The sequence below is a fragment of the Crinia signifera genome, chromosome 2 (assembly GCF_055691185.1).
Source record: "Crinia signifera chromosome 2, ASM5569118v1, whole genome shotgun sequence".
NCBI classification, from domain to species: domain Eukaryota; kingdom Metazoa; phylum Chordata; class Amphibia; order Anura; family Myobatrachidae; genus Crinia; species Crinia signifera.
In genome coordinates, this window is record NC_139218.1 from 104,956,575 (window position 1) to 104,982,432 (window position 25,858).

Sequence of the window (25,858 nt, forward strand, 5' to 3'; positions counted from 1 at the left end):
TTATTGTTATGTGTAGCAGCTGCCAAATGTCTAGCTCTACTAAGGTAAATCTGATCCTATGGCGCCTCTAGTGGATAGATTCAAGCTTCATTGTGTTGGATGATAAGTTGTTCTACTCCTTGTCTTTATGTTTGCTATATGTGAATTCATTTTGATCATTTACTAATCACTGTGGAAAGACACTGTAGCAATGGTAAAAATAATACCTGCAATAATAAATATTATTAATATAAATACAAATACATCATTTGCCTCCACCTACCGGGTCCGAAGAGTTAGAGCATTCTGGTGACAGAGAGCATACTAGGGAACAAAATATAATACAAAGAAAAGCCTAGTTAACAATATACGGTACTTGTTTCCTAGCACGGCGCCACCGATTTTAATTGTATTGATCGCGGCCACAAAAATCGCGTCGATCGCATCGCATGCCAACCAAATCGCATGCGACGCGATCGACGCGATTTTTGGAATCAATGTAAAATGGTCCCTGAGACCCAATTTTACATTGATTTCATTGTAAAAATCCCCCAAACCCCCCATTTTCATAGCAAACCCCCCCCTGATGGGTGAAATGGCCCTCCATTGTTAATGCCACCCCACTATTGACGCCAACCTGAAGCATGGCGAGCGCAGCGAGCCCGCGAGGGGCAGCGGTACACGTCCTACGACATTTTCATACCCCCACTATCCACGTCGGCGTGGAGTTGACTTTATAAAGTGTGGCAAACGCAGCGAGCCACCGAGCCCGAAGCATGGCGAGCGCAGCGACCCCCGTGAGGGGACGCGCATAACTTCACAGGTATACGCGTCCCCTCACCACGTTTCGGGTTCGGTGGCTCACTGCGCTCGCCACACTTTATAATATCAACTCCATGCCGACGTGGATAGTGGGGGTATGAAAAGGTCGGAGGACGCGTACCGCTCCCCCCTCGCAGGCTCGCTGCGCTCGCCACACTTCGGGTTGGCGTCAATAGTGGGGTGGCTTTAACATCATTATATTGGCCCACGATAGACGCGATCAACGCAATCAACGCGTCGACAACATTATATTATTATATTACATTATCAACAACATTATATAGGCCCACGATGGACGCGATCAACTCGATCAACGCGTCGGTCGCATGCCTTAAGTACCTTAACTTAAGGCATTCGATCAACCCCGATGGGCGCCGTGCTACGAAACAAGTACCCAATATAAAATACAGAGAGCACTTTACTGACTGCCATAATATGCAGAGAACATTCCAGTGGCCACCATACTATATAATGTGTATTCTACTGACTGTTACACCATACAAAGCAATCCTAGAGGCCACTGTAACATAAAGAGGGCATTCAAGTAACTGCCATACTATACAGTCTAGTAAGTGATTGCCATACAGTACAGTGCAGCTAGACAGTGCCAAAAAATGGGCTTGTATGCTTGCCATTATTACCAGTCTACATGCTCCCTGGCCACTTCTTCCCTTCCTCATTGCCTGCGTATTCTTCTGCTCCTTGGAGATTTATAAATATATAAAAAGAGAAAAAACTAAAATCAAGCAGACCACGGGTGGCCCCATGATTTTCCATTTGTTTTAAATAATACTTGCTGTGCATTTTGTAAGCAAACACAGAAATATGAGTCTTTATAGAGTTAAATATATGATTAAAAAGACATTATATAATACATATTCCTTTACTGCCTTCAACATATTCAACTTAGAAGTAAAATAGCAAATATAATACCCTCCAATAAACTAAAACATATTGCTTTTAAAAAATATAACTTGAAATATTATATTTTATGAAACATAAAACAATTAATTTGCTAAACGTCATCATTTAATAATACAGTGAAGATCTGTGAGTGCCAAGAAATAAAGAATAGACAGCCTACCTGCTTATTTCATTAAGGCTTTTGTTTTTGACATTGAAATTTGTTTTCCATATTCATGAAAAAATTCTATAGTTACAATTATATTTTTTAATGATTTATATCCATCAAATTATATTAAAGAAATATAATATTTTATTAGGATTTTTCCTTTTTAGAAGGTTCTATTATCAAAAAATGAATAATGCAAATCACAAGCTCGTATATGAATCAAGCACAGTGTGGCTCTAATGCCCATTTAAAAAAAATAAAAGGTAAAAAACATTTAATTAGAGACCACTGTTAAGAAAGAACAGTTGGTTGCTGTTCTTAGAAAAAAGGTTTCTGAACTTCAAACAAAAGCTAATTTAAAAGTAATATAAAATCTCTTTTCATTGCTGTTTCCAGCTTAGCCTGACATTGATGGGCACATTCTGGTATTTACAAACTGTTCATAGGTAGCTGAATCACATGAAAAATTGGGAACAAGTTTGCTGGATATTGTGGATGAAAGAAAGTAGGAGGGAAATTCCTTTATATGTGATTTTTTTTTAGTCTTGAGATTGCTGTTTTATAAGCCTCCACATTGTGTCGGTGTGATTGCAGTATGTGGGTGTTTAAGTAGCAGAGCGAAGGAGTCAGTAAAATTAATATAAATTCAGATCTGTAGTGCAGAAGAAATAAATATGATACAAAAGTCAAATATATAATATCGGGGCACCAATTGGGGGGGTGGGTACTGAGTTGGTCCCAGGCCTGACAGGGTCCAAGATGAGTTACAGCGGTAGAGCAATGTTTTTTTTTTTTTTAACAATATGTTTATTGAGTTTTATCAGCAAACAAAGGGGGGGGGGGGTTTACAGAAAAGAAAATAAAGGGAGGGGGGTGCGATATACACAGTAGTTACATACAAAGATCACATATGGTGAATAGTATAAAGTAAATGCTAACTCATCACTCAGAGAACCAGGAGTGTACTTAGATGGTGCTCAAACAGCTTGTTTTAGACATATAAATAATGGTAGAGCGTAACAGGAGGAGTATCCTAGATATTGACTTTACCTATACCCTCTGTATGACTTCCACCAAGAGTAATCATCATAACCGGTCCCCATATCCTTAACACTCAGAATCTGGGGAATTTAAAAGGTTGATATCGTCAGAAGAATTATTCTCAGTTATATGTCCCGTCTCTTCTCTAAACGTAGACCATCCCAGTCACCACAGATGTATAGAGTTAGAGGAGGAAGAATACTGTGCCCCGGCTGTCTCGAAACTGTAGTGTTTCTGGATTTTGTCACATATCGAGTCAACACTAGGAATCCTCTCTGATCTCCACAATTGAGCGATAGCTGCTTTTGTAGCAATCAGAATGTGCCCCAGAACATAAGATTCGCCTTTGGTCAGGTAGCCTCCATAGAGGTGAAGGAGGGCCGTTTCGGGGTTAGGTTCAATCGGTTCACCAATTATTTTACTAATCAAGCAGAATATTGACGACCATAGTTGCTTCAGTACAGGGCAGTCCCAGAATGAAATTGCAGCATCTTAAAAACACTGCACAATATACCAAGTGGTGTGTGGCCATGCCCAATGTTTGGCATCATACTCTCTCTGTAGCATTGGGGCCCACCTGATTCCTTGGCAGCCCTGTTAAATATAGACTTAATTTTAAATCATAATAATCATCTCTGCATTCTATGATTTGACTCTCTATTTAATGAATATTATATGCTGTCTATAGCCTCCCTGTAATATTCATGTCTCAGATGTGTAATTTAACCTTTTTAAGTCCAATGTCTAGTCAGGCTCAACAGCCCTAGCGCTAGTAGCATATCCAATGGTGAGCCAGTTTAAAATAAGAACATTAACATCGTTCAACATTCAATGTAGACCATTTTAAAATACCGGTAATAAAAAAATACAATTAATCTAAACATTTAAACCAGACTGTTTGAATAGCAAAAAAAAAACAGGTTTATAATTTTATAACAGTAATACAAGTCTTAAAGGACGATAATCTCAAATATCTCTTGTTTGGTTCTGGGTGTTTCTGGACAATTGATTGGTCAACCACAACTTCATGCCTTGCAAATTGATAAACAGGGGCCATATCTAGTATGATGGGACATATGCCGCTGCACAGGCACATTAAGTCCAATTGCACCAAAATGGGACTTGATGCCTAGTTACAGCTCTGCTGATAAATATGGAGACATTTGGATGCCTACTGTACCCAGAGCCGAATTTCCCATTAGGCACGTGAGGCACGTGCCTAGGGGCGGCACATGTTTGGGGGCGGCACTTGGATGCCTTTGATAGTACTGTAGTGTCAGCCCAAAATGACCTATAACTGCAAAATATCCACTGTCCTCAACTATATTCCATCTTAAATAGAGTGTAAATGGATAGGACATGCAGATACTGCCCCTGTAACTGTCCTACTTAGTAAATATGTATTCATAATAAAAGAACATGTCACAGTTGGTGGTTTTTTTAAATAAATCTATTACATTGGCTATTATCAAATGAGGGCTTATATGTGATCAATAAAAATAATAAAATTAATCGGGGGGGGGGGACACATTATTGTTGTGCCTAAGGGCGCCCTAATCCCTAAATCCGCCCCTGACTGTACCCTGACCTACACAATATAGAATATATACAAAGCATATTCTTTTTTTTTTTTTTTTATAATTAAATTTTTATTAAATTTTTTAATTGAGTACATGTATACAAACATTACAGACATACATCGGGGGAGGAGAGGAAAAAAAAAAAATATATATATATTAAAAGTAAAATACAAGACATAGGGATAAGAAAATTAATTAGGTTACAATACATTACGGTGCAATACGACATGAACGTAAAAAAAAATTAAAGAAATCAGGTACTGTAAATGTGCAAACATCACATGCGAGAAATAAGTCAGGTTTATCAGGTTAAAGCATTACATCATTCTGTCTAATGGTGAACGTAGCAGAGACTGCTGGGTGAAGCCCCAAAATCTGAGCAGCCTATTAAAATAGGGTTATGTTAGGGGAGTGTCGGACTTGTGTCACTCCTAAACTAGCGCAGCACTGATAGATCGGTATATGTGCTGCGTCCGCATGTATAACCTTGTTGTTGTTTCCTGTATTCAGACCATCTGAGCCATTTAATGTGAATAGAAGACGCCTTAGAGGAATAAGCTACATCTGAGGTTTCGAATAGGAAGTGCTTATGTATTTTATTTTCAATCGATTGTATACTAGGGAGGTCTGCGGACTTCCAGAGTTGGGCGATGGAAGCCTTGGCTGCTATCAAGATGTGACCCAGGAGGTATCTGTCGCCAGCCTGCACCATCCCTGGGTAATAGTGAAAGAGTGCGACTAGGGATAGTTTGGTTGAGTACTTTCGCAATTAGGTGAAAAATTTCTCTCCATAGGGAGCTTAGGGCCGGACAGGACCAGAAGATGTGTACAATGTTCCCCACCACATTTCCTCCAGCACAGAGGGGAGACAGAAGGCCAAAACCTATGGAGTCTGTCTGGGGTAAGGTAAACTCTGTGGACCAGCTTAAAATACATCTCCGAGTGATTAACACACTTTGACACTTTGAAGCATGAGCGGAAAATGGAACTCCACACCTCTTCAGAGAACGTGTTTGGCAGATCTCTTTCCCACTGATACTGAGAAGGGAACCTCTTATTTGAACCAATAGAGATCATGTGTCTGTACCAGCGAGAAATACCTCCCTTAGCGGTTGTATACTCGAGGAAAGACACCAAAACCTTTGGCATGCAGAGCTTACTCGGGGCTTTAGGCAGGAAGCTACAAAGCCAATGCCTTATCTGTAAGTATTTGTAGAAGTCTCGTTTCGAGACTTGATATTTCTGTTGCAGCTGAGAAAAGGGCACTACTCTCCCTTCCAAAAGGAAGTCTTGTACTTATACTAATCCTAAGGGGACCCAGGGACTTACGTTTAAGTCAGGAATTAGGGCCGCCAAGGATGTTAACGATAGTTGTGGGGAGGGTAGGCAGATGTCTGTATCACTAGCGACTAACTTGTGCCATACCGAGAGAGTCGTGCGGACCGCTCTACAGGAATTGGTCTGAGATATAGTAACTGCTGCTGGTAATCTTAATAGAGAAGAAAGAGAGGGGTCAACACAAAGTGTTGTCCCTGGGAGCGCTAGTTTATGAAACTGCTAATCAATATTAGCTGCTGCTATATTTGGGGGAGGGTCAGTCCCCGCAGTGGGAAAAGGCAAGAAAAAACAAAGTAATAGCAGCGCTCAAAATTAGATGAGTGAATCAAGATTAAAGGGTAAAATACACTTATTTATTAATACCAATTGAGGTATGGCATTTCAAACACATAATAAAATGGACAAAAAATATATATAAAAAATGTTGGTTTAAAAAATGAATGGTAACCAGATCTCACGTATTAGGGGCAATCCCAAGGCAAAAGATGGTTGGATTGAACCTGCACTGTCCTTCCAATTGGTCCCAATTCGAGCTGGAGTCCCAAGAACGGCGATTTGTAATCCGAGTGAGCCAGTCGAGGGAGGAGCCAGTTGTTGGGGGCTCACCTACAACCTCGTGGCTGGAGTATTCACTCTTCTGGAAATTGAGCCGGTGACATCCAAAAATGGGGGATAACGTGGGCAGTGGATTAAGCAGGTAGATCCTCCAATGTTAGTCCTTAGATCTGGAACCAAGCAATAGCTCAGCACCTACGCGTTTCGCTGGCCTTACACCAGCTTTATCAAGGCATGCTGTCATGAGCCTCAGACTCATATTTATACCCAGCGTCCTCTGGGAACACTTAGCATAATTAATTGATTCACTCATAGAAAAAATAAAAATAACACTAAAAGACACGGTGGACTAAATGGAGACAGACCTTATTCTTCCAGTACTCTACATATAATACAATAAAAAACCATATAACAGTGTATTTTCATATTTTAACAAAGATGACCTCCGGATTCACTTCCGGGTATTAGACCATTACATCATCATATGTAAATTTGTTAGCCACGTCATATATCACATGTTGATGTAGGTGGTACCAATCTTCTAAAGGGGAACTCCTAAGAGAATGATCTTTTATTATTATTATTTTTTATTATGATTTTTTATTATTATTTTTTATTATTATTTTTTATTTTTTATTATTTTTTATTTATTTGATTCCAATATATGATAATCTATCAATACAAAAGAATAAATATAAATATAGTTATCGCTAATATGAGCGAATAACATTAGGGGGTTAATATCACATATTAACTTATCAATTAACTTATTTACTGTATGCACATTATTTGAACTATATATTATGTTGTTGTTTATGTGTAAAATATGGAAACATTACAGTGGAAAGTTAAGATTGAATTATGAAAATCATCTGTTCAGATGTTATTATAAAAAATCCAGCATTTCAGAAATGTGATATACTGTTGTGATTATGGAAACTGTGACACACAAAGAAAATGGTTATTGTTATAATCCGAGGATAGTACGTTTTTTTAGGGGGTGGGGCTATCCGAATGAAGTACTGTGGGTAATGTAGTTCACTCAGCCTTCTCTATGACCATCACTATTTTTGTAATAATATAAACGCAAAAACATCATTAAATGTATATGAATATAGGAACTCCACAACCATGGTGATAAATAACTTAGAGAAATGACGTATCAACTGATCATTAAGTTCTGTATAAGTTGAGGACAATTGCGTAACGTCATTTCCGGCAGCTATAAACTAAGCACCATGGGACATGTAGTCTTTTTTGCCCGGAATTAAGCTGAAACATGTTCTCACCGTCATTTTGAAAGTAAACATTAGTAGATATAATAGTACAAGTGATACTGCGAACCGCTAAAGAGTTAGTGGTCAAAATTCACTGTGAAACACCTAAGATCAATCTGTTCATGAGAGTGTTTACCGCAATATAGCGATACGTCACTTCCGGTGACGCTTAATATTGCCGGGGCAACGGAGTAACAGGGATATTGTTAGGAACTTCCGGCTAGGTCTCCACGAAGTGGTGAGAGACGCCGGATAGTGAGAATAACTACTGAGACAAATTGGACAATGTGGTGTCCTACTGCATATATGTACACCTATAGTGAAAAGGTAATATGCTGATTGTTTTAATATACACTTCGATCTATCTCTGTGGTTGATATCCACCTTGATTGGCTAAACATCAACATGTGATATATGACATGTGACTAACAAATTTACATATGATGATGTAATGGTCTAATACCCGGAAGTGAATCCGGAGGTCATCTTTGTTAAAATATGAAAATACACTGTTATATGGTTTTTTATTGTATTATATGTAGAGTACTGGAAGAATAAGGTCTGTCTCCATTTAGTCCACCGTGTCTTTTAGTGTTATTTTTATTTTTTCTATGAGTGAATCAATTAATTATGCTAAGTGTTCCCAGAGGACACTGGGTATAAATATGAGTCTGAGGCTCATGACAGCATGCCTTGATAAAGCTGGTGTAAGGCCAGCGAAACGCGTAGGTGCTGAGCTATTGCTTGGTTCCAGATCTAAGGACTAACATTGGAGGATCTACCTGCTTAATCCACTGCCCACGTTATCCCCCATTTTTGGATGTCACCGGCTCAATTTCCAGAAGAGTGAATACTCCAGCCACGAGGTTGTAGGTGAGCCCCCAACAACTGGCTCCTCCCTCGACTGGCTCACTCGGATTACAAATCGCCGTTCTTGGGACTCCAGCTCGAATTGGGACCAATTGGAAGGACAGTGCAGGTTCAATCCAACCATCTTTTGCCTTGGGATTGCCCCTAATACGTGAGATCTGGTTACCATTCATTTTTTAAACCAACATTTTTTATATATATTTTTTGTCCATTTTATTATGTGTTTGAAATGCCATACCTCAATTGGTATTAATAAATAAGTGTATTTTACCCTTTAATCTTGATTCACTCATCTAATTTTGAGCGCTGCTATTGTTTTTTCTGGTAATCTTAATAGGTCTGGTAGGAGGAGGGGGAACATTAGAGCTTATTCAATCGCAACCCAGGGTTTGTTGCTATCTGTCGCATACCAATCTTTAGCTTGGCTCAAGATACATGCTGAGTGATAATTCTCTAGGTGAGGGTAAGCTATGCCCCCCTCATCTTTAGCGAAAGACAGTGTGGTTTTCGCTATTCTGGGTCTAGCCCCCTTCCAGATATAGGAGGACAGCAGCTTATTGAATTTGTTGCAAATAAGAGGTGGGAAAGGTCTCGGGATTGTACGAAAGATGTACATCAGTTTGGGCAGCAGTACCATTTTTGCTGCAGCGATCCGACCTACCCAAGATACTTCCTGCATCATCCAATCTTTAGTGAGTATATCGAAAGCACGTAGCAGGGGGTCATAGTTAGCATCTAGGATATCGCAGTCCCTAGCCAGATTGATACCTAGGTATTTAAGCGACTTAGTTTTCCACGCGTATTTATACTCTACTTTCAGGCTTGCTACCATATTATCTGGTAAATCTAGTGGGAGAGCTTCTGTTTTAGTCGTATTTAGCTTGTAGTATGAGACCTTAGAATAAGCCTCCAGAGTTTTGTGTAAGTGGGGGAGAGAAGATACCGGATCTGCCAGACACAGTAGGACATCATCTGCAAATAGGCTGATCTTGTGTGAAATACCTCCAATAACCGGGCCGTGGATGTGCTCCTGAGAGCGAATAGACTCAGCCAGGGGCTCAATCGCCAGGGCAAAAATCAAAGGGGAAAGCGGGCAACCCTGACGCGTGCCGTTTGTGATGTTAAAGTGTGAAGAAAAACACCCATTCTTAAATACCCTTGCACCTGGGGCTGAATATAGGGCCAAGATGGAGTTGAGCATCCTTTCACAAAAGCCAAAGCGTTGTAAAGTGGAGCTCAGGTAAACCCAGTGAAGTCTGTCGAATGCTTTTTCAGCATCAAGCGACAAGACCAAGAGAGGATGTCTATGTGTCTGGCAGTATTCTATAATGTCAATAATTCTGCGCGTATTATCCGAGGCTTGTCTACCCAATACGAAGCCTACTTGGTCGGGATGAATTAATTTGGGCAAGAGGGGGGATAGTCTATTGGCTATCATCTTGGCATATAGTTTAATATCGACATTAAGGAGGGCTATGGGGCGATAATTTTGTACATTGGTAGGAGCTTTACCTGGTTTAGGGATAGTAATAATGCGGGCCTCAAGCATTTCTTTGGGGAAAGCAGTGGTAGAGGAGGCTTCATTGAAAACTGAAACTAATATAGGGGCCACCTTAGTTTTAAACGTCCTATAAAAATTGGAAGGGTAGCCGTCTGGGCCAGGGGCCTTATCTAGCAGCATTGAGTCTATAGCTGATTCCACTTCCCCTAGAGACCAAGGTGTGTTAAGAAGGTCGCAGGCAGCAGAGTCTAAAGAGGGGAGGGACTGGTTTTGCAGGAACTCGTTAATGTCGGATATAGATGGTTGGGGCGTGTTGGGGTCATTTTTTAAATTGTATAGTTGAGCGTAGTACTCAGTGAATGCTTCTGCTATTGCTGTGGGGTCTGTAACTTTGGCACCTCTAGAGGTATGTATGGCCTGGATGCGTTCAGTCGCTCTGCGGCCTCGAAGTTTACGGGCCAGGAGACGGCCCGCTCTGTTCCCAAGCAGTTAATATTTTTGATTGAGCCGGTGCAAGTTGCGCTGTACCTCAGCCAGAGAGAAGGAGTTAACCCTATCCCTGGCTGCTAGTAGTTTGTTGTAGACAGCTTTATTTGATGGATCAGCCTTATGGGCCATTTCCAGTTTGGTCGCCTCAAGTTCTGCGTCAGCAAACCTCTGTTTGTATTGTCTTTTGAGTCTAGCTGCTATTTGTATTGCTGAGCCTCGCAAAACGGCCTTTAAAGCACACCAGTGTACAAAAACGGACGTGTCTTCCTTGCGATTAGTGTCAACATAGAGGTCTAGGGAAGTTTGAATAGCTTTTTGGGCCTCTGGCTGGGCCAACAGAAAGGCGCTCAGCCTCCAAGGTCCCGGGGCGACCCTACGCTCAGCTACTTCCCAGAGGATCACCAAAGGGGAGTGATCCGACCAGGTAATTGGTAAAATTTCAGCTTTACGGGCTGTGGGCAGGGACCATTTGTCAACCAGAGCCAAATCTATGCGTGAGTATGTGCGATGGACATGTGAATAGAATGTGTAATCCCTCTCTCCGAGGGGTGTTTCGCTCTCCACAAGTCGAAGAGATCGTACTCTGCCAGAACCTTGCGAAAGCTAGCCGAGCAATCTCGTTGTCTGATATAGCTAGTGGAGTGAAGTGGTTTTGACTTATCTAGGGTGGGGTCGAGAACCATATTAAAGTCCCCTAGGATAAGAAGGGCCCCCTTTGCTCTTTTCTGTAGGGTACAAAGAAACTTCCTGCAGAAGGACACTTGCTTAGTATTAGTAGCGTAGCAGGAGGCCAAAGTCACTTCAACATTGTCCAGGTGTCCCGTTAATATCAGGAATCTCCCGTTAGGATCCGCATATTGGGAGGACAGAACAAAAGGACATTGCCGAGCTATGAGGAGAGCCACTCCAGCTTTTTTGTTTGGCCCATTGGCAGTAAAACAGTGAGGGTATCTATGGTCTGTAAATAGGGGAGGGTTATTTTTTTGGAAGTGTGTCTCCTGCAGTGCGACTATCTGGGCTTTGATTCTATGAAAATAATTCAGCGCCAATTTTCGCTTCTGGGGGGAATTCAACCCCTTCACATTTAAAGACACTACCTTAACCATGTTCTAAGACAAGAGGGCAGATATTATAGAACAAGATGAAGCGAGGGTAGTAGTAGCCTGACATATGAGTGGTGTTTGCAAAATGTGGACATAGACAAAAACATACAATAAATACAAAAAGACAAGACATAACCAAACGGGGACAGAAGATCCCACTTGGGATCTAAACCAGCCTACACTAACAGGCGGCTGGGTATAAAGAAGGTGTGGGGGGTAGTGACCAAACTCCCACCTCCCATATTGTAGGGGAAAACAAGGATTTCCCTTCTAACCAGACTAGCTAACCTTAAACAACCTAATAGAATTTGAAGTTCAACTATATAGACATAAAGGTGAGCTTATATCATTCTACGGAATTAACTTGTACTAGAGTACCATTCCCAGATAAGGGGCCGAAACCAAAACCTGCGGTAATTATAAAAAATAGAAACTGTAGAAAAGTTAGTAGAAACATAATACTGAACATGTGTGTATACAAACAAAGCACACACTAACTTAAGCATGTCAATCCAGTAGCCATAACTGCGCCCTGATATGGATCATACCTAGTACCAAAGGCTTGGCAGTTGGGCCGTGAGCTAATGGCAGCAGCAGGCCCACTGGGTAGAGAGCAACCGGTAGCATGGCATTGAGAACATATTCGTTACCCAACCATTCCTCACCCCACCGCAGACCAGTCCTGTTGAAGTCGGCGAGGGGAAGGAGAGCCGGGCACGGGCTTGGTGACGCTCCAAGAGGCCATAAGCTTCAGGCCCTCCTCTGGGTTTAGAATGGCAACTGTGGAGCCTTCTCGAGAAACCATCAGCTTTGTAGGGAAGCCCCATCGGTATGGGATATCGGCCTTTCTGAGAGCTGAGGTGATAGGTTGGAATGAGCGTCTTTTCATTAACGTGGCTGCAGATAGGTCCCCAAAAAGCTGAAGTTCACCAAGCAGGTTAGACGCTGCAGCAGATGGTCTAGCTGCTTTAAGTAAGGCTTCCTTGATGTGATAGTAGTGCATTTTTATAAGCACATCTCTAGGGGCATTCTCGGGAGCAGATCTAGCTTTAGGCAGTCTGTGTATTCTGTCAATAAGAAGATCCGCAGAAGAGGCTTGGGGTAGAAGTTTTCGGAATAGAACCATGGTGTAATCATGTAGGCTGCTATTTAAGATGTTTTCCGGGATGCCCCGCAGTTTAAGATTAGATCTTCGGGACCTGTCCTCTAAGTCAGCAATTTTGTCCCGTAGTAATTTGACTTCTGCTTCAAGTGCATCATGTGAGTCAATTAACCCATTGTGAGAGCACACAACCTCCTCCATCTTGGTCTCAAGCTCATCTACAGCGTGTTGGCAGTTTTGCACCGCAGCTCGAATTTCCGCCGTGACATCATTCTTGAATTCTTTAAAGAGGAGTTTCAGAGTACCAACTGTGAGGGCGTCCGTGTCTCCCGCTGGGATAGACTGTAGCGTATCAGGTGTAGCAGGGGAGGGCGCCGACTGAGCGTGTGTGTCAGACACGGCTGTAGGCTTATCCTTGCTTTCGGGTCGAGACGTGCTAGGTGAAGCCTTAAAGAATGGAATTTGGGAAATAGGCTGGGACGGTTTGCTGCGTTTAGGAGGCATAGTGAGGAGCCCAGATGAGGTGCTGGTTGAGAAATTACACAGGGAATAGGTACGGTTCCACAGTGCGAATTACATGCAAGCTATTCCGTAATAACCATGGGAGGTAGGAGAATAGGGACTTAGTCGGTCATGATGGTGGTTCTGAGCCCAGTTAGAGGCCCATTAGGCATATCTGACTGGTGTAGGTGGTTGCACTGACACAGCTGGCCACCCGGTGGGGCTCCCACTGGCAAGCTGCTGGTGTGCTGCTCAGAGGGCAGGAAACGTGGGCACTACTTGCACCCTGAGATCACAGAGTTTGTGCAGTCTAGTTATGTAAAATATGACAGTGTGGGGGTGCTCAGAGGTACCTTTCTATATGTACCCCAGTACTTCCAGGGAAGTCTTTATGTGTGGCACATGGGGAGCAAACAGTGTTACAGGGGTGATGCCAGCCAGGGGAGCTGTTTAGTGTTTGGCTCAGGGTGTCCTATTAAACTTAGGAGGCACCAGAGGAGAGGGTACACAGGAGCAAGCAGGGTCTCCTGCTAATGGTCTGACCAGGGTCACAGTGCAGCTTCTGCAGAGGCAAGATGGCTGCTGCTGTAGTTAATACCAGGGAGCCCAGTGATGGTGACCCAGGCTCTAGTGGCAGCCCCCCCTCCGTGCCCTCCCCGGACCTCGGGACGCCAGCAGTGCACCCTGATACTTAGGAGTCCCTGGGCTGTATCACTGCGGCCGGCCGTTTCCAAGATGGCCGCCGCGACCAGGGGGAGAGAGGAGAACCCGCAGCTCCCGGCCACCCACAGCCTGGCAGGCACTCTCCGGCGGTTGGGACCAGCTTTCTTAGGTAGGGGAGGACCCCTCCTACCTCTTAGCGCCGCTCAGCGCTCTCTCCTCGGTCGTTTCGTGTCCGGGCGCGGGAAGCAACTTTAGGCCGCGGCTTCCGTCGAGATGCTAGGCCGCAACCCGCAGGGCAGAATCCTTCCACCCCCGGCTCCGCAGCACCACAAACCTCGAGACGGAGGGTCTCCCCAGTTGGGCAGGTGAGCTGGGAAGCACTAGGTGCTCAAAGTCGGGCAATAAATTCAGGTTTATTGGGCTAAATTGCAGGAGCTCTGCACAGAGACGTCCTGTCACCTTCGCCGTTAGGCCACGCCCCCCCAAAGCATATTCTTTTGATGCAACTGGCAACAATAGAAGTCACAAATTGTACTCAGATCATGCTTTTCAGTAGTTTCAATAGTACAATAATACAGTTCGGGAGCTAAACATTGTGATTGTTGTTAATATGTTCATAATATGTGAGCCAAAACGTCTAAAAGAAATTATAGAGATATTTAGAATACGCAAAATATTATAGTATTTGAAAATGAGTAGAGAAAAATGATTTCCGTGCTATATATGTTGCTACAGTATGTAACTGTTATACAAAACACTGATTCTTAAGAAAAGACAGTGTTTCTGTTCTATTTATAAGTAAGCTTGTGTGTATAAATGTAGCAGTATTGTTTCTTTGCTTCACATTTTTAGCACAAAGTTTTATCCAGCATGTTTAGCTGGTCATAATTCACTTTCCCCCTCCGTTCTTTCAGTGGTTTCTCCATGCTGCGTTCCCACGGGTTGCCCAGCAACAGTCACATAGGGGTTGGACCTGACTTGCCCCCTGGAAGCGCCGCACATGGATGCTGACAATGGAGTTTGCACACCTTTCCCTGCTACTTAAGGTAAGAAAGCTCACTGCTCTCTGTTCTTTTCTTGCACTATTGTATGACACTTTTATAATCCAACCTAATGAAAAGGCATTTAGGTTTGAAACGTCTCCAATGATGGATTTATTTATGATCTGATTGAAATATGTTGCAAGTGAGGTAACTATAGCCACGCAGCCCCTGCAGTGGCGGGGAGGCCCTGAGAAGATGTGGGCACCGGGGGGGGGGGGGGGGCTGTGGGGCTATAATTAGCCGCTGCGTCTGCCCCTGCCGCCAGCTATTGTGTCTTGCGGGTCCCGACACCAGCGCCCCCCTAGTAGGGTTAAGACACCCCCCTCCCACCGTGCGACCGGTACCTCCTGCCTTGCGGATCCTGGCTGTGTCGGCTCCTGCTGCTTATAAAAAAAAAAGTGACTTTTCATATGGGGACAGCCATTTTCAGAAAGTCACTTTTTTTATAAGCAGCTGGAGCCGGAAGAGCCGGGACCACCAAGACAGCAGGATCCGCAAGGCAGGAGGTACCGGCCGCAAGGGGGTGGGGTGGGGGGGGGGGTGGGGGTTTCTTAACCACATTAGGGGGGGTTTCTAAACCATATAGTGCATACTTATTAGTTACGCTGCTGATGTTGCACTTTATTCATGTCCGTTGGCGTGCTGCCTGGTTCTCCAGAGGCATAATTTAGGGTATTTACCCCTTCTTCAGGACAAACACCTACAGCAAGAATTACAGAAACACTTCCCAACTCCTAAGCCCCTGATGATCCCGAGACCACCATGCATCTACATCCCATCTACATCCTGAGGACTAGAAGTCCTCGTATGAGGCACTTCCTGGTACATAGGATGGATGTTGCTAAGCAACCTCCGGCTTGCACTCCAGAGCAGGCACATCAATGGTGACAATCAGGTCAGGTATCAGATTGGCACTGGAGATGACCAGGAGCAAAGGAATATGGGTGGATAAACAAAACACAAACATGACATTAATAATACAGAGAGTAAAAATAAAGACAGGTGCAAATATGAAAATTGGGCCAGATGCACTAAGCTTCAAAAAGTTATAAAATGGAGAGTGATAAACAACCAGCCAAAATGGCACTCCATAGGTGCAGGTGCATTTTTACCTGTCCTCACTGGGAGCCAAATAGGCTAGAAACACTCCTGGCAGGGGCACAAAACAGGATATACTGGTAAAAAGCAGATCAACAACACAATGCAGAGCTTACAGTTGGCTAGGAGGCAGACATGACAGTGCAGGACATTTTGATGAGGGGCAGTACTATAAAGGGCAAAGAGATGAAGAGGGGACAGGTAGTGGACAGAACAATGCAGTACATATCAGACACGGCAGGATGGGGAAAAATGGGGTGTGAAGACTGATGTGACCCAGCATATACTGTGTACAATAATCTAGTTTATATCTATATATAATATTATACTCTATCGATTTTTCTACAGCTGGATAACACTATTTGATTATCTTTTCACTCTGGCTGGTTGAAACGAAAATCTGGTAATGTCAGGGAACAAATTACAATAAAAATGGAAAATGGACAAAAACATTTGCATAAATTAGTGAAATCAAAAGTCTTAACCAATTTGTCTGAATGACCATTTTTGTCTGTTTTTCGTGTTTGGGATCATACTGTCAATTTACTCCCATACATTACCAGATTTTCATTCCAGGCAGTCAGATTGAAAACATAATCTTATATGGGGAAATTTACTAAGATGGGAACTCTATTTCACATGGGATGTTGTTTGGGCAACCAATCAGATTCTACTTCTTATTTATTTATCACCTCTAAAAAGATAATAGATAGTATCTGATTGGTTACCCATAGAAACATCCCATGTGAAATAGAACTCTCATCTTAGTAAATTTCCCCCATTGTGTGTATCCATCTTATAAATCTAGCACACACATTTAGTGACTGACATTGTCACTCTCTGCTGAATTTACATTACCTGCCAACCAACCTGCCCCCTGTAATATGTGCTGCTGTTGATGACTGACCACAATGTCTATCATTCTGTCAGCCACCAGTCGCAGCAGCACACACACACACACACACACACACACACACACACACACAAACACAAATAATTGGAAAACATTAAAGCAACATCGGTGGAGGAACTTAATGATGTTAAGGAAACATTGTATCCTCACCATTGCAGTGCTTAACATTGACCAGTGGAACCACTTGACCAATGATTCTAATCCCTACCCAGAGTTTCCTCTGGAATCTCCTGGCTGCTGTACAGACTGCAGGGTATATAACCAATCATCACTGCTACAGCAATAACGACTGCAGGCTGCCATTTTGGGCACCCTGCTATTCTGATGCAGGAGCCTTATGGTGTGCAGGGGCGCCGATTAACATTTTTGTTTCGGTGGGTGCTCCCTGCCCCCGACACCCCCCCCCCCCCTAGGACTCACCTGCTCCTCATGTTGGGGATCCTGGCAGCAGGGTCCCACCCAGCAGCGGATATGCTATAAGCAGCAGGGTCCCTGCGGAAGATGGGAACTAGCAGCGGTGTTAATACCGCTACTAGTTCCCATCCGCCGCAGGGACCCCCGCTACTGACTGCATATCCGCTGCTGGGACCCCGCTGCCATGGCCCGTGCCGGGGTTGTTCCTCACTTTCTGTGGGTGCTAGGGCCCCAGAGCAGCCTCGGTTTCGCCGCCTATGATGGTGTGTACACATGGTGAGATTCCCTTGCTATTGCTATGCAATCTTTGCTAAATCTGTACTATCTACATACAATTCATACAATCTGCATTATATCTACACTATATAGTCATTGCTGCCCTGTCTATCTGGGTTTCGATATGTGCTGTCACGGAAGCACGCATCGGGATAGCAAGGTAAAAAGCCTGTGCGATCTGCATGCGATATGCATACGATTTTGACTATATAGTCAAAATCAAATGTCAAATCTCACCGTGTGTCCACAGCATGAGTAGTGATGCTGCCATACTATGATCTGCCTCCACTCTCCTAGTTACAGCTCTGCATTCCAGCTCTATTTGTCGGCTATTCATGCTGATAGTGTAACATATTCATTGCAGAATGGCTTTAAAAAATGCAACATTTTTACATTGTATTACCTGCCCTTCTGTGTTCTGTGCAAGATGTATTTCCAGCATATACAGCAGTGGAAAATGCAGGATTTTAAACTGTCCAAATGTAATCCAAAATATCCCACTCTGCAGCGCATTGGAGTAAGTACGGGAGTCTGGGGGACTGGTAACAGCCCTAAAAATTACTGTATGGAATAGAGTAATAATAATAATATTAATATTTGACAGTATGATGGTCTATAGTATAGGCTGTTTCAAACCTTAAATAAGATAAGTGGTCAGGAAAAGGTTAAACATATAATAAATAAATACACAAACATAATAGAACCAGTACTGCACTTTCTAAGCTCACAATCTCCCACTTCATGGTAAGGCTCCAGTCTCTTCCTCCTGGCATCTGCTCTCTGGTCCATTGCGATGTTTGTGGGCTCAGATCCACACATACAGTAAATGTGGTAGAAGTTGTAACACTAGGCATGTGCAGCAGCCTGCTCTGTCCCTTACACTGCATGATGTGGTGGCAGCTCTATTTATCATACTATATACCAGTGCTATTGTCATAATTAAAGGCACTTGCCAAGAGGAGGGGTTTCCAGGCAACCAGAAACTACCCTGCATTTGCCTATGCACCGTGTAACGATGAAGACAATGGCCCTTATTCACGTTGACACGTTCGCATGCACAAACGCACGCATCAACCAACTACTGTCATTGCGCATGTGCAGTGTACGCACAGCGCATGTGCAAACTGCTACATTCCTATTCGCAAGCAATCTTCCAAGCGGTTTCTGCCGTCCGAGCGAAAGATTACCCAGTAGGCGTGATGTAGGCGTTTGTATGGGCGCGTCCAGTATAATGAGCAAAACTGGGCGTACACATGGGCGTACACCTGGGCGTTCACTTGGAGTGGTGGGTTTGGTTTCGCATTACTGCAACACGGATTGTTCCCACACAAGCTCACAAACTTTCGTAAGCTTAAAGCAGGTTTTCAGTTTCGCATAGCATACTTCTTGTGAACTGCTCGTTCGTATGCTTAAAACACAGTTGCGAAATGTGGAAGTTATTAGCACCTGACCCCCATTGTGCGCAATTATTGGTTGTTTGTTCCAATTAGTTAACTCAGCTCCACTTGAGGTTGCATCACCAAACCAAACAGGAGCTAACAGACACATTAAAATTACGATGTTTGGGTGAATTGTAAGGCACAAATGCAAATGCACTTAACACATGTATTAATTGCCCTTATCTAACACACCTTTATGTACATTTTCACTCTGCCATGTGTAGCATGTTAGCACTGTCAACATGAGTCGACATGTGTCAACTCACATATACAACATATATCTAATATATCTGCGTAAAATCACAAGACAACGCATGCTCAATGTGAGTATATTTTTATTTGCATATACTACAGCATTAAACAAAAATTAAAAGGAACCGAATTTGTACACACAAAAAGGCAAACATAAAAAAATGGAAAATAAACAAAAATACTAATAAAGAAAAAAAAAAAATTATTTTCGCGGTCGCTTCTGGACTCCCCCTTTGGTGGGTCTACCACACCTGCGTGTATGCAAAAGAGGGGGTGCATTCTGACCTTCACCCTGTGAGGTCGAAGCTGCTGGTGTGGGCCGAGTGGAGGATACTTCAGTGGCCATATGTTCATTGAAGCGTCTGGCTTCATGGTGGAGGCCCTCGAGACTGTGTGCCATTTTCACAACCACCTGCAGCATTTGATCCTGGCATTCCATAGTGGTGCGGCCCTGCTCACGTATGTCCTGCAGTACATGAGCAAGGGAAATGTTCTCAGCTGCTGTTTTTCCTTGACCACCATTGCTTTCAGTTGTTGATGGTGGTGGTGGTGGTGGAGGAGCAGAAGCGTCAGCCTCAGTGTTGTCATCTGTGAAGAAACAACAGACAAGAAAATATCAGATGTTGCTCATACACCTGTCAATCTATAGTGTGCCACTTCAATTTCACATTTACCGGCAGTATCTGCGCCAAACTCATCTGGCCCCAATTCACTGTCCATGCTGGAGACACCTTTAATCTCCTCCTGGGAAATACAGTCCTGGGCCAGTTCCTCCAGTGACGTAAGCTGGAGGTGGTCAGGGAGATTTCCTCCACCTGTTTTTTGGCTTGCTGTCCATCTGTTGGACAGTTTCCTTTTAAGGCGTGATTTGAAATCTTGCCACCTGCATAAATGTTTGCAAAATATTAATCAAAAATGATACATATATGTCTGCATTTAACATGTCTATATATGTCCACCGGGTTATGATGCACATGGTTCAATTTCTGCCCATATAAATGTCATACCTTCTTCCAAGCATTACACTACATTAGCATTGTAACACTGACACATTTACTTTATTTACACATGCACTACATGCCATTACACATAAGAAACACCTTGTCATCTTCACCCCTGAAAGTGTAACCATTACCACTATTTTGCAGACATTCCACATGTGGTGATACTACCTCTCTTTTCAGCTGCACATACATCCACATACCCATGCCTTCTACATTTGTTATTGTTTAAAAAAACACCCATACACACTTAACAACACACACACACACACACAGACACACACACACAGACACACACACACACCATATCACACTTGCCTGCGCTTCACATGTTGCCAATCACGGGCCTGAGGAGAGATGGCATTGATGTCGTTGGTGATTTGTTGCCACACCTTATCCTTGGCATTGGTGCTCATTTTTTTTGGCCCAAATTCGATGAGGTCTCTGGCTTTAGGCACTAAAATGCCCAATTCAATTTTAGTGAAAGGGGTGTTGCGGGTTCGGTTAGCCACATCTGTAGGCCCCCCAGCACTTTGACCTGCCACTGCAGCACCCACGGACTGATGTGCAGAGTGTGTTGGAATGGCTAGCTGTGAGGATGAGGATGAGCCTTCCCCTTCTTCTCCTCTTCTCCTCTCCATGAGGGCTTCAGTGATGGCAGTGAGTCTTTCAATGATAGCCTCGTGGTCTGAGGTAACGTCTCCCTCTGAATCAGAACTCATTGAGCTGCCAAATGTGCTATGCACTCATGTGTCCATTTGTAGGCTGGCTCGTGTGCTAATTGTTTTTTTCGGACGCCAGCTAATTTTCACAAACGCACGAGCACGCGTGCGTTAGCAGTGAAAACCTGGCAACATGCCTCTTTAGGTTTGCTAACGTCCATCACTTTATTTTGGTGCGTTCCCACATGTCTAACTTATCCACCACTATCTTTTGGGGCGTCCTCACATGTGTAAGTTATTAAGCGCATGGCAACCGTATTTTTTTTTGGTTCTAATGTGCACTGTGGATTCATTAAATTGGAATGTGTCATTCTCAATCCATGCCAGTGTTTAGTGCGTGTTTGCTTGCGCATCATTTGTGTGGTTATCCACAATCATGGTGTGTGCCTATAAATATGGCGATTGTTGAGTTTGCTTGCGGCTGATGTATAGTTCAACGGTATTCGCGTATGTTTCAGGAGCACACTGTGTAAGTATTGTTGCTATTTTTATAGAGTACCAAATATTGCCATGTGTTATGTTGTCAATCTTTCTATTGCATGACACATTTTGCCTTAAAGGTGTGCCATGCATACAGAACATTCCATCTGTAATGTTACTATGCATCTCTGCACTGATGGTTTATACTGGTGTCATTGTTAATGGGGCACATTGTAATGCTATTTGTATTGTCTATTTTTGCTTTAGGATTGGATTAGTGGTCAAGTACTGTGCCCAATTCTTGCTTTCCTCAGTAGTATATTAAGGTAAATCACAGCTCACCGGACATTGGTGTGTGGTGTTTACAGTTGCAGCTGTTTATTTTTTGGTGTGTGAGTATGTTTTGGGTGTGTAGCCACACATCATAGTACAGTGCTCTGTCATTATCATACAAAATGTCTAGGGGGTACGTCATGCAATCATACCTAACTTGGGTGGATTGTTACTTAAGGAGATGGTAATGTTATGTGATGCTTGTGTGGTAATGGTCATCTTACAATACATGCCCTTTTTTGTTGGACTAGGATTGAGTATGGATCTCTACAGGCATCCTCTGCCCGTATGTATTTGCTGTGTTGTTGGTGGGGTGAGTCTGTGTGTCTGTGTGTGTTTTGGTCATTTTGTCAACAATACCTTTTTACTTCCAGATGCAAATGGTGGCCATTGAGGTGGGTGTGCAGCAACAGGCAGAACGTGTGCCTCCACCTGTTCGAGGAAGGAGGCTGGGGCGTGCCCAAATCTTCCGCACACGTGTAACCCTCTTTGGGATGCCGGATGATGAGGTACAAACAAGGTACCGGTTACCACCGCATGTGATCCTAGACACTCTCTCATTAATAGAGAGTGATCTTGAAAGCAGTCACCGGCTCCCAACAGCAATTCCGCCTCTCACACAGTGGTTGGCGGTGTTGCATTTTTGTGCCTCAGGGTCATTCCAGCAAGTGATGGCAGTGCTTGCAGGAGTTTCCCAACCTACTTTCAGTAGGATCCTGAGGCGTATCATGTTGGCCATGTTTCGACGCAAGGGGCACTTCATGGCCATGCCATTAGACCGGGATTGCCTGGATAGGGTCAAGCTGCAATTTCAACACATTGCGGATTTCCCTAATGTGATAGGTGTTGTGGATGGGACACATGCACCATTTGTGCCACCATCACGTACTGAGCACATCTTCCGTAATCGTAAGATGTTCCATTCCCTCAACGTGATGGTGGTGTGTGGCCCATCCATGCAGATCCTGGCCTTTAACTCCAACTTTCCTGGAAGTGCCCATGACTCCTATGTCATTAGGCAAACCAGGATATGGCAAAGATTGAAAGAGTTGGAAGGACGTGATGCGTGGATTTTGGGTGACTCCGGTTACCCATGCACACCCTGGCTGCTAACTCCTTACAGCTCACCAACACCAGGCCCACAGGAGACATACAATGCGGCCCATGTCGGCACCAGGCAAGTCGTGGAGCGCACCATTGGCCTCTTGAAGGGCCGATTTCGTGTGCTCCATCGCACTGGTGGTGACCTCCAGTATGCGCCAGCCATGGTGGCAAAGATTGTGGGGTTGTGTTGTTTGTTACACAACATAGCTGTAACGAGGTCTGTACCCTTCCCCGAGGAGGAAGTCCATCCACCTGAGGCACACGACACTGCCCCCTGCCGCTACAGACACCCTGAAAATGTTCGAGGACACACCCTCCGAGACTCTGTGGTGGGCCGCTTTTTCAGGTAGGTGTAGTGTCATTCATTTACAACATATTGTCAACTACTAACCATCTTCCATTGGCATATTGATGTGTCACCATATAACATAGATTGAAATACATTATCACAACTTGTGCGTATTTACTTGCACCAATATATATGTGATGCTTAGCATTAGTTTGCATGTGATGATTGGTTTCTAGTATGTATTTCTAAATGATTTGCCTTTTCCTATCCTTGTAGATGAACTCATGAAGGTGTTGTGGTGCGAGGTCAATGGTCACCTACGGGATGCTGCTTGGTGTGTGTACACATGTATGATGGCGACTGCACACTAATGGAGCTGCTCTGCCTTTTATGGAGCAATTATACCTTTTCACATAATTTTTGACAGCAAAATAAACATTTATCATATCACATACATTGGTGTGCCTCACTATCTCTGTATTGACAATGGTTATGGGGGACTAAGCACCATTACACTGATGTGGTTGTGAAAAGGTGAATGGCATATGTTGTAAAAATAACACACACAACTTATAACATTAGCCTACTTTTTTAATAACAAAGCAAACAAAAAATCAAGAACGATGCAGAAGAGGCTGCAGTTGAGCAACAAGTGTGGCCAGGTAGAGGAGGGTGAGGTGTATGAAGGCCACAAGAAGTTCTGCATCTGGCTGCTTCTCTTCAGTTTCTGGCTAGAATGAAAAATATTATTGTGTAAATGTACTGTAATAAATGCAGTTCTGCTGTATATTTGCCAAAACTAAGAAGTTGCAATTTAACTGTGAAGACCACACCAATTGCACAAATACATTGTACATGGGCCTACAGCTGTTTGAGTCATGCATGCCTCAGCATTGCCTAACACACTATTAAAAGAACAGTGTGAAAATGTATGTGGTTCATCATGCTGGGAACTACACTTATATAACAGCTTTGCCCACAAGTCTCCAACACCACTACTGTAGGATATGTTATGACCTGCCCCTATAGATTGTAAGCTTCTGAGCAGGGCCCTCCAGCCTTTTAACTGTCTGTAAGTACCATGTTTGTTGTATCACTGTCTCCTTTGTAAACTGCCACAGATTATGGTTTGCTATAGGAGACACTGTTCTAAAATAAAGGAAAAGATGATTTCTAAGTTTGTAACTTGTAATTTCTGGCATGGTGAGGCATGGCCACACACCACAATTCAAATCCAACAGTGCTGTTTAAACCTGGAGGACAAGACCCCACAGGTTAGCCTAGGACTGCAGTGTATATGTGGGACAAAGAATGATGTGGCCATCACATATGTGTATGTTGTGTTTGGTAATGTGTTGCATTTTGGGTGTGACCATTATGCACATTCTTTACTTACGGCTGCCATTGTCATCCTGCTCTCTGGTGGTGGTTGGCCTGTAGCTGGGGGATGGAGCCAAAAGGAGGGATGCTGGAGGGATGGGTGTCATGTCCAAGGTGTTGGGGTGTGGTGGGGTTTGGGAGCGGTTTGGGGAGGGTGGTGGGGAGTAATAGGGTGGTTCAAAAGGGGGTAGTGGTGGGTTGAAGGGGGGAGGGGTGGTGGAGGGGGAGGAGGTGTGGCTGGTGGAGGTGGATGGGGATATGGTGTGCTGTCCAGGGGGTGGCACGGTCTCTGACCACACAGACTGGGAGGGGGAAGTGGAGGGGGAGGAGGTGTGGGAGTGGGAGGTGGATGGGGATATGGTGTGCTGTCCAGGGGGTGGCACGGTCTCTGACCACACAGACTGGGAGGGGGAAGTGGAGGGGGAGGAGGTGTGGGAGTGGGAGGTGGATGGGGATATGGTGTGCTGTCCAGGGGGTGGCACGGTCTCTGACCACACAGACTGGGAGGGGGAAGTGGAGGGGGAGGAGGTGTGGGAGTGGGAGGTGGATGGGGATATGGTGTGCTGTCCAGGGGGTGGCACGGTCTCTGACCACACAGACTGGGAGGGGGAAGTGGAGGGGGAGGAAGTGTGGGAGTGGGAGGTGGATGGGGATATGGTGTGCTGTCCAGGGGGTGGCACGGTCTCTGACCACACAGACTGGGAGGGGGAAGTGGAGGGGGAGGAAGTGTGGGAGTGGGAGGTGGATGGGCTTGCGGCTGGTGACATGGCTCGTGCAGCTCTGGCCTGCTCCATGGCCTCCCTCGCAGCCTCCTCCTGACGGGCCCTGATGCGTGCCCTGGCCTGAGCTGAAATGGCCATGATGGTTCAGGAGTCAGGGATGGTGGCAGAATATGAAAGGGAAAAGGAAAGAATAATTTAGTATAGATTACAACATAGAAACTTTATATATATGGGAAAGGTGACATTTTTTATTAGGACATAATTTATATCAAAATAATGCACACTAATGTACATCCATATATGGACATATACACACTACCCATATATACCACTACACAACCATATATTAACCTAGCAGCCCATATATAGGCCGACATAGCATAGACATAATATACCCATAGACTAATGCACAACGAAATATTATTTACAAAAGTGCTATATAAACACTATAATATTTCGCATTTTTAAAGCAATGACAAAATACTCACATCGGCTAATGTAGCGGCGAATAGAACATAGCAGCTCCGGCTGCCTTCGGCGGAGGTCGGACCACCGGCGC